The sequence below is a fragment of the Suricata suricatta genome, chromosome 13, assembly GCF_006229205.1.
Source record: "Suricata suricatta isolate VVHF042 chromosome 13, meerkat_22Aug2017_6uvM2_HiC, whole genome shotgun sequence".
Lineage (NCBI taxonomy): Eukaryota > Metazoa > Chordata > Mammalia > Carnivora > Herpestidae > Suricata > Suricata suricatta.
Window position 1 is genome coordinate 23461829 of NC_043712.1, and position 12459 is coordinate 23474287.

A 12459-nucleotide genomic window follows, 5' to 3' on the forward strand; every position below is an offset into this window, starting at 1 on the left:
TGTGTCACTATCATACTTATTTATTTTTAAACATGTTTATTTATTTTTGAGAGAGAGCAAGCACAGGGGAGGCACAAAGAGACGGGAAGAGAGAATCCCAAGCAGGCTCCACACTGTCCACACAGAGCCCAATGTAGGGCTCAATCCCACGAACCACAAGACCATGACCTGAACCAAGATCAAGGTTTGGGTGCTCCGCTGACTGAGCCACCCAGGCGTCCCCATACGGTTTTATTCACTGTAACTTTGTTAAAGTATTTTAATACCTTTGGGCCACTTTCACCCTCCATCTTTATTGCTTTCATTTTTCAGAATATCTCTATGTTTTTTCTTCTTTTTATATTATTTTTAGTAATATTTGACCCAAATAACCATGAATCATGTTTGTGCTTTCATTATAATTGTAATGATATATAGATTTAGGGAAAATGATATCTTAATAATGTTATATTTCTCTATCCTAAAACAATGTGTATCTTCCTCTACAGAAACAAATTTTCTCTCCTTTAGGTCCCTAAGTAGAATATTAGAAACTCGTGATTTTATGAATTTATTATTTTTTTTTACTAGGCTACTTTTATTATTTTATTGTTTTATCAGGTCTCTTGGCTTTTCCAAATTTTTCTGAGTCTCTACTTTAGGCATGTAGTTTATAGACAGCCTAGAGTGTGGTTTCATTTTTTTACTCAATCTGAGTTGTTCATTTTTTAAGGATTTTATTTCACTTTCATGTAGTGCTATCACAGATGTTTGTTCAGCCTCTGTGTTGTTATTTCAAAAAGTCTTAAGTCTCTTTGGGCTGCTATAAATACCATAAATACCATAGCTTGGATGGCTTACACAACAATTATTTCTCACAGGTCTAGAGGCTGGGAAGTCCAAGATCAAGGTGCTAGCAGATTGGGTGCCTGGTCAGACACTGCTTCCAGGTTCATAGAGGGCTGTTTTGCAGGTGTGTCCTCACTTGGGGGAAATGAGTGTGGAAGTAAGCTCTGGTTAGGGTTAGGGTTAGGGTTAGGGTTAGGGTTAGGATGAGGGCTCTACCCTAATGACTTCATCTAATCCCATTTACCTCCTGAAGGCCCTACTTCCTGATACTACCATACTGCAGGGGTGGGTAAGGTTTGGACATACATTTTGAGGGGGAAACAGGTATTTAGTCCCTAAGATAGTCTGAGTTTTCTTTTTATGTCTTTTCATGGTAGTCTACCTTACCACTGCCATCCAGACAAGTCGGTTGTTTTTGTTGTTTTTTGTTTTGGAAAAATAATTTTACTTTTATTTCTCTTCAAATAAAGGTTTTTGTTTAGCTCTTTAGAGCACTGCTCCAGACTGTTAGAATACATTTTTATTATCTCTATGTTATGTAGAAGGATTTTTAAAAGACACCAAAATTGGGTGACAAGTTGATCTAACATTTCAAAGTCCTATTGATCTTTTTATACTGAGTAGTGCTCTTACATTTTGAGCACATACTATGGACCAGGCATTTCACATGTTATCTCATTTAATCTGTAGATTATTTCCAGGAGATGAGTATTGCATTTCCCACTTTCATGTGAAGAAATCATGACTTACAAGGCCTAGGAAATGCCCAGCTTCAAACAGTAGGGCATTGGAACCATAGTCTTTCTACTTTCTTCTCTTCCCTTTCTTCACACCCTTTCTATGTCTTGAGGGAAGAAATCCAAGGAAAGGAATCCAAGGAAAGGATTGGAAGTGAGACTTCTCTAAGTATAGTTTATTTTTGACTTTTGAATTATGTAAATGTTTTGTTTTTTTTCTGAAGACTAAAATCATGAGGAAAAAGAAAGCTAATCCTAAAATTGACAATAACTTGAAATTAATAACCTTAACTCTTTATCAGATTGGTAACAACCATACAGAGAAAAGAATTATTTCTAGTGATTCTGGAAGATGTATACATTCTTGGTGAGGTATATTCTAAAGAAAAAAGAACTGCAAATAATTTCAAACTTCACTTAATAGTTTAATTATTAGGAGTAATATTTATGATAATTTTGAAATATATAATTTTATATATTAGGAAAGGACAAATAAGAATGTTAATGTTAGGATCCAAACTTTTCATTGTGAAAGAAAGGAGATACATATCAGAAGTTAAAGTAAAAATCTGGTGTTAAGTTTGACATATTAATATGAACTCAAGATTTAGATTCTTTTACTTTCTCTGTTCACTGAAAGAACCTAAAAGCAACAATATCCCAGAAGCAATGTTAACTGAGGATCTATCCTTCATTCTTGTTTTTGCTGCCAGGTTTGGCAAAGCCTCATCACATGGGTAGGAAAGGACTAGGTGCCCTGGGCTAAGACTGATTCCAGGTAAGGAAATAAGTCAGTGCTGACAGCAGTTGGGGATTTTAAAGTCGTTTGCCAGGGGTGAGGTCTGTCCCAGTCCTCTTCATCATCATTTTGTAAAGGCTACATTGCTCACTAAGGCTTTCCATGAAAGCAGACATTTTTGGGTAAACATAAAGGTGGAGTTGTGTCCTATGTCTGGATTAATGCTGGCTAGAAATCTGGAATTGAGAACAGGAAATCTTGAGACCTTAAATCCCTGGGAATTAGTAAAAACTCCTGGAGAACTTCACATTTTTCAAAGGCTATATAATTGCTAATTGGTAGGATCAAAGCTGAGGTGACCAAGGGGAACAACTCAACTAATATCTGGGCTGTAGGAGGGATAAGTATATCTGTGATATGAAGAAAGAATGGAATTAGAAAAATACTAAGGCCCAGAAAAGGGTAGAAGGATCTAGAAGGCCCAGGGAGGAGTGAAGGGTTCTACTCTTTTGTGGAGAGGGATTGAGGGTTCACCTTCCTCTTTAAGGACCCTCTCCCATGTCAAAAACACTGTCACTGTTCCATAGCTCCATGGTGGGGACCTAGAACTCTATTCCACAGTGCATTTTCTCAGCGCTCAGTTGTTCGAAGCTTCTGTACACTTCAGATAAACTCCGCATTCAGAGGCTTTCTCAGTGAGCATTGGGACACTAGCTCCATTTTATACTCTCTGTGAGTATGGGGTTCCTTTTTCAATTCTTCTACTATTTACAGAGGAATCAAATTTTACCAACACTTAGGAAAAACAGACACATCAATTTGGCAAAGGAACCTTAGGGCAGCCCCCAGCAGAGAGGAACCTTTTCCTCTTCCTACTTTCCTACACCAATTACATTTATATAGAGAGCCCTCTGAGATAGAAACTCTCAGGAAAGACTAGAATGTCATCAAGGGGCACAGGGCAGGGGTAGGAGTGGGAACTGGGGTTGATATGTGAAGCTCACAGTCCCTCTGTGTGGGTGTGGTAGAGGGCTCCTATAGAACCCTGTGAACAGTGAGTCACCTGCCTAGGCTGGATTACTACGAGAGTTCGGGGTACCTGTAGGAAGACAGAGTCCCTCAGCTCTACTCATCAGTCACGATTCCAACGCTGGGATCTCTGGGCCAGAACCTCCCTTTGTGTTAGGGCTAATATGGAGAACAGTGCTCCTTGCCTTTGAAAGCCTCAAATCAGATGCTGGAGCCCAAGCTCTGTCATCGGGGGCAAGTCCTATGTGAAGGACTACACACGAGCTTTCTGTTCTGGGCAATTTGGCTCCTTTATCTAAGAGGATAGGGACTGAAAGATAGGTGAGCATGACATACAGAAAACCCTTCTTGAAATTTTTGCAGAAGGAAAAGTAGTCCATTTTAACGTGACTAGTAGAGAGCTCTATTAATTTAGAAAATCAGATTATCCATGAATAATGAATAATCAATGTCTGCAGCTAACTAGAGAGAAGAGCATGAAAATTTGGTCCTAGCCACTCATTGTAGTCTCTTAAGATCAGTGCAGAGTCAAAAAGAAGAACAAAGGTCTAGCACTAAAAGGCAAGGTTTTGTCTGGTCAACCTTAATCTCACCTGTCCATGCGGATCCAGGCCCACAGTCTCTGAGGATGGCAGTTCCTAGAGCAAGTCCCTACTACAAAACAGAACTCTTAGAGGCGAGGTTCACAGCAAGGATTCTCTGTTCTGCCATGGGTGGGGCCCACTGGGGGGCACGTGAGATATATTGGAAACACTATTGGTTTTGGAGGCAGAACCCCCAAGTCCTGATTTTGCAGTCAAATGCTCTACCACCCAGGTCCTGATTTTAGACAAGCTGTCTGATTTCTCCAGGGTTCAGATTCCTCCTCTAAGGTATCATCTGGTCTTCATACCTCACAGAGTTGTTGTGAGGATCCCATGAGATAATGTCTGTGAAAGGCCTTCCTATTATTGTCATGGGCTGTTTTATCTGGTGTATTAATTTTGTTGCTTTCAGAGTCTCAGTCTCCCAAGAGTCTGCCCCAAAGGCTCATTCCACTCAGCCTCCTAAAATACCACTTTGCTCCTCTCTTCACCGCCAGTAACCCAAGCTCTTGGATTCTCAGATTGGAGAGGATGACTGAAAGAACCTTTTCTGGTGAACAGGAGATGAATCTCTCTCCCCCCTTCCTTTGTCCCTCTTCCTAGGATGACTTATGCAGTGACAGAGCCCAGCGCAGTCTGGGATTGATATTGGCTCAGAAGCCTACAGGGAAGGGAATGTGAAAGAAAGGCTTGGTGCGGGAATGAGGGAAACACTGTGCAGTCTAGGATTCGGGGGGACGTAGAGTGTTTCCGGACCTGCCGGGCCCCTGCCCAGCTCTCTGGCTTTGGCTTACTCCTCTTGTCTTCTGCAGCCACTTGGATAAGCTCCCTGTTACAGGCAGTTTGAGGCAAGTGTTCTATCAAGATCTCCTCTGTGAGTTGTGTGATACGGTGGCCACGGAAGCTGACATCCTGCTCTTCGGGAGCCTGTGGAAGATGCTGTTGCTTAGAGGCGCACAGCTTCCACCATTCCTCTGCAGGGTCAGCTCAGTCCCTGCCTTCCCCTCTCCCTGACCCTCAGAAGACCTGTGACCGCCTCCTCAGCCCCTGTAACTCTGGTTTCCACCTTCTCCCTGGATTCTACAGAGGCCCGGGTTCCAGACCATCTGCAGACTCCATAACACCGCCTTCCAGATTCTCTGTGGACTCTCCAGAGGCATATTTCCCTCAGTTGCCTCTTTCCCTGAGTACCTTGTGGAGCCTATCTCCCCTCAGTGAACTCTTACCATCTCTTTTTCCCTCGTTGTGTCCTATTTTCCCCTCTGTGTCCTCGTTTGTCACTTATTTTACCACCACCACTGGCTTTCCTTGTGAACATTTGGGTCGAGAAGCTAATTTTCACAAAAGGTTTCTGAGCATTGTTTTGTTTCCTTTCTACGTATGACTTGACAGGGAGTTTTAGAATTCTCTTTGTTTGACCTGTTAACACTATTGTCCATCCCCAGATCCCTTCTTGGTTGAGTCTTATCACACAGGAACTCATTTGATTAATTCCATGATACTTATAGCAAAGAAGTCTGATGGCATCTGAAGGAAAGTAGGTACAAACCCAAAACAGACAGCATAATTAACTGCATGTTGTAGCCTGGCCCTGGACCCATACTCATGTCACTTAGTCACTCATGAGGAGTGACTAAGGTAACAAACAAATAAACAAACAGTGTTAAAGGCCTTGGAGGTATCACGGTCAACAGACAAGAAGTGTTAACAACTGAAACCTTAACTTGGCAGAGCCGAAAGAACAAAGGAAAAGAGCAAAAGCGCATGCAGATTAAAGCACCGCAGTGGGTGGCCCTGGTGGTCTTGTCCAGTGGATCTTGAGGGAAGGCGACACTTCCTGCTGTTACCAGGGAGGGCCCAATGGTCTTGGGTGGAAGGTGCAACTTCCTGCTCTTGTCTGTTCTGGAATGGTTCCTCAGATTTCTCTGTGTGAAGGCTCAGGCCAGCTCCCCGGGGGTTTCCAGCGACTTATGCCTTTTGACTTGGGAGGCAGGGGCTTACTGTTGTGTTGGTTGTTAACAGTACCTGGGAAGGTCCTTCTCACCGAGGTTTGACTGCATTCTTCTTTTGATGTCTGACCTAGTAACTTAAAAAAGGAAATGTGTGTTATTATTCAAGAGAATGACAGAGGACAGAGAGTTAACAGAATATTTTGGTAATTCAGAAGAAAACTCTTGTCTAGGCACAAAATAACTTATTTTATGGCAAGAAAATACGAATTTTATTCTTTTTGTGTATTGTCTACATTACAACTTGCAGTAAGAGATTTAGAAACCTTTTTCTGTGAGTAAATCAACATGGAATATATCCTTGAAATTGTCTTTTTGTCATTTATAGAATTATAGGTTATTAATGTACCTCTGTATGTATATGTAGACATACATAAATATGTATTTATAATAAAGTTAATTTTAACCTTAAAATATAATTTATCTAAGGGGCACCTGGCTGGCTCAGTCTGTAGAGTGTGTGACGCTTGATATCGGGGTTGTGAATTTGAGCCCCATGTTGGGTATAAAGATTACTTAAAAAAAAGATAAAATCTTTAAACATTTACACATCCTATTAAGTTATAGTCCTTATATAATGTATATGAATAAGGATAAATTAAAACTATTATATATATGTTTAAAAATTTTTTTAATGCTTATTTACTTTTGAGAGCTAGAGACAGAGCATGAGAGGGGGAGGGGCAAAGAGAGAGACTGAGAGAGAGAGAGAGAGAGAGAGAGAGAGAATCTGAAACAGGCTCCAGGCTCTGAATTGTCAGCACAGAGCCCAATGCGTGGCTTGAACTTGGGAATGGCGAGGTCTTGACCTAGGCTGAAGTCAGACAGTTAATTGACTGAGCCCCCCAGGAGCCCCAAAAGTATTATAGATAATGCCTACATCATATATGTATATATATCTTAAAGTCATATATATATCTCTCTTAAATATATATACTAAAGTCATATATATATATTTAAAAGCTTAGAAACTGTTCAGGTATCCAAATGTTATATATCAAGTAACTCAACATTTTCTAAGGTCTTAACAGTTTAATTAAGTATATGGAAATGATAATTTTAGTTAAAACATTAAATCCTTATGATTCATAGTATTATAAGAATTTTACAAGATCACAACCCTTTAAAAGACATCTGTCCTATTATTTTACTTAAACACAATTTTATATTTTATAATCATAAAAGGTTTGCTTCAACAATGATTCTTTTCTTGTCCCATAAAACCAACATACAAAATTTAGAAGGTTTAGATCTTGAAGCTTTAATCTTAGTTTTATATAAATTAGAATACTGTCTAAGCATTAATCTTACCTAATAAAACCAGGGCAATGACTTTATATAATAAAACGAAGGCAAGGTGCCGGGGTGGCTTAGTCAGTTAGGTATGCCACTCTTGATTTTGGCTGAAGTCATGATCTCGGGGTTGTGAGATTGAGCTGCAAGTTGGGCTCTGTGCTGAGCATGAGGCCTGCTTGATTCTTTCTCTCCCTCTCTCTCTACCCTTCCCCTGATCATTATCTCTCTCTCTCTCTCTCAAAATAAATAAACATTTAAAAACACACAAGGCAATATAGACATAGATTATCTTTAATCAAGATGATTAACTCATTCTAATTTATCCAAAATTATTTATGAGAAAATTAAGTTAAAAGGATACTTTAAAAAATACACTTTAGGGGCGCCTGGGTGGCTCAGTCAGTTAAGCGTCCAGCTTTGGCTCAGGTCAGATCTCACAGTTCATGGGTTCCAGCCCTGCATTGGGCTCTGTGCTGACAGCTCAGAGCCTGGAGCCTGCTTTGGATTCTGTGTCTCCTTCTCTCTCTGACCCTCCCCTGCTTGTGCTCTCTATTTCTCTCTCTCTCTCTCTCTCTCTCTCTCTCTCTCAGATAAATAAATAAACCTAAAAAAAGTAAGAGGTAGCTTTAGACAAATATGAAGTTATCAATTAAAAAGTTACCTTTTCTCTGTAAGGAGAAGGGAGAAAGTTTAGCTGCAGGAAAACCTGTTTCATATATACATAGACCCAAAAGAGAAAGTCACTATAGGTTTAAACAGTAACTCAAGGCCTTGACAATTTTATCAAGCCATACAATTAAAAGCCAGTGTTTATTAATCCCCACAGAACAGAAACAGAGGGGAAATCTACATTAATCACAGTGATCTCTCTCTTTTAGACCAGTTATATGATCTCCTCCTGAGAGTTTCTGTTCCCCTTCTGCCTTTGGCATTTCTCAAATGAACATTCCTGTTCATGTCAAAGTTCCCCAAGTGGCCACTCTAATTCTAATTTATCCTCAGTGAAGTTATGCCAGGTGCTAGCACAGGCTTATTAGCAGACAAGCTCATGAGAGATTTTTTGACTGTTGATCAGAGGTAAAATATCACTTGTGTTTTAAGTTGCGGCCCCTAAGGTTAGGCTGCTTCTACTTGCTGACCTGGGAGATCAGCAGCCACCTGGCTCACAGAATGTATGGAGAGCTCTTTCCCAAAGCCAAGTTCTCAGACTCAGAGAAGATTGGAGAAAGTTCTCATAGACAAACAGAAGATGGTGGACAAACATAAGGCAGAAGATGGTGTTAGAAGTCAAACTTCACCAGGGGACACTCAGGTCTGATCAGAAACCAAAAATTCTAGCATACAAATATTAAACTGGTCGTATCTTTGGTCCTCTGATATCAGAATCTAAATTCAGTGTAAAACCACACAATCAAAGACAAAGAGACCTTTAGTGTCTTGAGATTCAAGGAGTCTCAGATATGCACAGCATTACTGAGTTAAGAAACACTGAGTTAAGTGCTTAGTAGGGATGGTATTGACCGAATATGAAGAAAACCTCCAGGTGTCCTAATCAGGACACCAGGAACAAAGTTGTAGTTGACAAAATCAGGTTGATTGGCTCATTGCAATGAGGGAGGTCACACACCAGAGGAACTGTGCCACCAAGAAAGGGAAAAGTTAAGATACAGTTTTGAGGAGGGTGTGGCATTTAGATGAAAAAATTTTTAAATGTTTATTTATTTTTGAGAGAGAGAGAGAGAGAGAGAATAGGGAGGGGCAGAGAGAAAAAAAGGCACAGAATCCAAAGCAGACTTCAGGCTCTGAGCTGTCAGCACAAAGCCTGATGTGGGGCCCAAACCCACGAACCCTGAAATCATGACCCGAGCCAAAGTCGGATGCCTAGAGGCCACCCAGGTGCCCCTGAAATTCATATGAAACAGTATTTTGATAAGTTAAAGCAAAGAAGGGCTGTATATAAAAGGGGCAACATCAGGTCTGGATGGACACAAGGTCTCCTTTTCTTAGAAACTACAAGTTAAGATCGATGTGAAATGGCATACCCCCGAACGGCGATCTTGAATCTGTACCCGGGTCGGATATCAAGGTAGCTGCTCTGAGTCAAAGCGAATTAGATCCCGCAGGCAATAGCAGGGTGTTTTGTTATTACTGAAATTATTTCAAAAGTAAGGTTTCTGATAAACTATGATTTTGGAAAGCAAGATTTCTTAGTAACAAAGTAATAGTCATGCTACTGAGTGTCATTAGGACACCTTACAGCTGCAGTGTTTCCTGGGGAGAAATAGAATTTTCTGCTAACTTTGCAGCTGGCTTTATCTGTGTTCTGTGTCTGCTTTCCCAGCCTGATGAGTGGCATGGTGGATTTTCAGTGTCTCAGGCCAAACTAATTTTCACTTTCTCAACACGTAACTCTGGTTCTTGTTTTACCAGCTTGTGGAACTTGCCAGAAGGGAGCTGTGGTGGCATGGGACTTTTTCTGGAAGTGATTAATCTCTTTTCTTCTTTTCTGTTTCCCTGCTTCCTAGGATGGGCTCTGCAATTTTGGGGCCCCAGTGTGACCTGCGGTTGTTCCTGAAGGAGGAAACCACAGGGGACAGAATGAGAAAGCAAGGCTTGGGGTGAGGTTTCTAAAAGGTGTACAGGTTTCTCCACTATCCCAAACTAGTGTGTTCCTATGAAAACTTTCATAAGCCAAAGGGAAAAGAGAAAAAGCACAGAGCAAAGAAACATTACCATTAATTTCTATGGAAAAAAATTTTGAACATTCCCCACCCCCCCCAAAAAAAACTTCTTAGGCTTTTCTGATACCTTAGGGCACATCTTGCTAAGGAGACAGAATAAATTGAGATCAAGCACAGATGCTGAGAGGCCAAGTTGAGGGCTCTGGTGGCTGGTGCTAAGATGCTGAGTGTAGTTCCCGGGGAAGGAGCTTGGCGGGCCCCTCTCACTGCCACTGCTGCTGCTTGGGGTGCGGCTGCCTCTGTAGAGCCTCGCCGTGACCGAGACGCTGAATGCTGTTTTCACTCTTCACTGTTTTATGGTAAAAGCAAAAATTCTCTTTGGAATTCTTTTGGGTAGTGAAAACAGGTAGTAATGGAGGTCTTCCGTAAAGGCAAAGTAGTGTCACGTGCACTTTGGAAAAGTGGGGGGAAGCACCTGTATCCCGAGTGTTGGATGTTCTAACGGGCAGTAGGCCCTAGGGGCCCTTACTCTCTCCAGACCCTCTTGGTTTTATTCTGTGGAAAGAACTGCTGGGTCAAGACCTGAGCAGGGAGGGTTGGGAAGGCATCCGTGTGCAGGGTGACCTTCCGTTTTTAGCAGGCCTGTGAAGGATGCTGCTCTGTCAGTGTTCCCTTTGTTCCTTCAGTCCCTCTGCCTGAGTCCTCTTTAACTCTGGCCTCCACTCTTTCACCAGACCTTCCAGAAAAAGCATTAGGCTGAGCCCATTCACTTTTTTTTTTTTTTTAACATTTTTTAATGTGGTTTTTTTTTTCTTTTTTTTTTTTTTTAGAGACAGAGCATGAGCAGGGGAGGGCCAGAGAGAGACATAGAATCCGAAGCAGGCTCCAGGATCTGAGCTGTCAGCACAGAGCCCAACACAGGACTCAAACCCAGGAACTGTGAGATCATGACCTGAGCCGAAGTCAGACGTCTAACTGGCTGAGCCACCAGGCACCCCTGAGCCCGTTTGCTTCTGACCTATTTATCAGCCTTGCTTCCCAGGACCCTGCAGAGTCCCATGAACCCTTGCACCTCCCTAGCTCATGTCTGACTCCGCTCCCACAGAGCCTGTTTCCTCTCTCTGTGCTCTGCCCTTCACAGTGGGCCCCACCCCCTCACCCCTGCTTTTCCTCAGTACCACCGCCAGAGGTTCTCCCACATTCTCACTCCTCCCTTTTACCACTCCAGTGATGGCTTTATCTCCTCTGCCTGGGAATCCTCCTTGCCTTGGTCTCGCCTAATCTCTCACTATCCTTCCTTCGTCCCCACAGCCAGCTTCCTCATTTTTCCCCCAAGGTGCTTCTGCTTCCATTCAACCCCAGGCCCCCTAATTCAGTCTCCTCACCGGGCACCAGCTCCCTTTTTGCCTCTGGAGCTACAATCGTAACACACCATCTTCTACTCTCATCACTGACCTTTCTCCTCTGCTCTGGAACACACTCAGAGGATATTAGATCCTCTTCCGCAACCAGATCCCACCTCTTCATATGATGCTACCTTCTTTGTAAGGACCTCCGCTTCCCATTTCTCACCAGTACCTCATCCCGTTCACTCCATGAATCCCACCGATTCATTTGCCTGTCAGCCCCCTCCATCAGCTGTCTCTACCCCACCATTGCCAGATTTGACTCTAACAGTGTTTGTTTTTGGCTTGATTTCAGTCTTAGTGGACACTGTCCCAGAGAACTCATCTTTAGAAAAAGCCCCTTCTGTCTGGCCTCTTCTGTTGCAACAACCTCAAGCACTGACTGCTCTAAACACGTGGCCATTTCAACCTTCTGGTGGCAGGGGTCTGCTGAGGACTTGTTTCTCCCTACCTTCTCATACTGTGATTTCCAGCAGGAGTTTTTTTCTCTTTGTCCACAAGGTTTTATCTCTGGGGAGATCTGTAGCCAGATATGTGGACGCTTTCCTCAGCTCCACTGTCCAGAAGACCCTGGAGGTACAAGTCACAAAGAATGCAGATTTCCAGATTTGGGAGGAGAAATAAGAGATGATCATTTCTTTAAAAAAGCTTTAAAAAATATCTATTTTTGAGAGAGAGAGAGCATGAGCAGGGGAGAGGCAGAGAGAGAGAGGGAGACACAGAATCCGAAGCAGGCTCCAGGATCTGAGCAGTCAGCACAGAGCCCGATGCGGGGTTCAAACCCTCAAACCATGAGATCATAACCTGAGCCAAAGTCAGACGCTTAACTGACTGAGCCACCCAGGTGCCCCTTTCTTAGGGAGAGGATCATTTCTTAAACAACAGAGGGCATATTACCAACTCCATCGTTCTGTGATTCCCTTAGCATCACGTGCTGCTCCACAGCCCTCTCTGACTCTTCTGGATGCATGAAGGTGAACTAGAGAAACTGCACAGTCTGCAGGAGTTTACAAATCCCCAAACCGTCAGAGACTCTGCAGCAGAAATGTAGCTAGCTCTTCTGAGGTCCATACGCTGCACAGCAAGTCCCTGCTGGCGACTCTCCTGTCCTTTGACTGTTGTCCCTCACCATTTACTCTTTCTCTTATTC

General features: G+C 42.5%; 1 long non-coding RNA gene across 1 annotated transcript; it reads right to left on the reverse strand.

Moving 5' to 3' along the window:
- Nucleotides 1-5474: 5474 nt before the first annotated feature.
- On the reverse strand, nucleotides 5475-11846 carry LOC115277024. Its single transcript, XR_003902176.1, has 2 exons — nucleotides 11761-11846; nucleotides 5475-6003 (listed from the first exon to the last, which is right to left on the reverse strand). It is a non-coding gene; the product is annotated as an uncharacterized LOC115277024 (long non-coding RNA).
- Nucleotides 11847-12459: the final 613 nt, after the last annotated feature.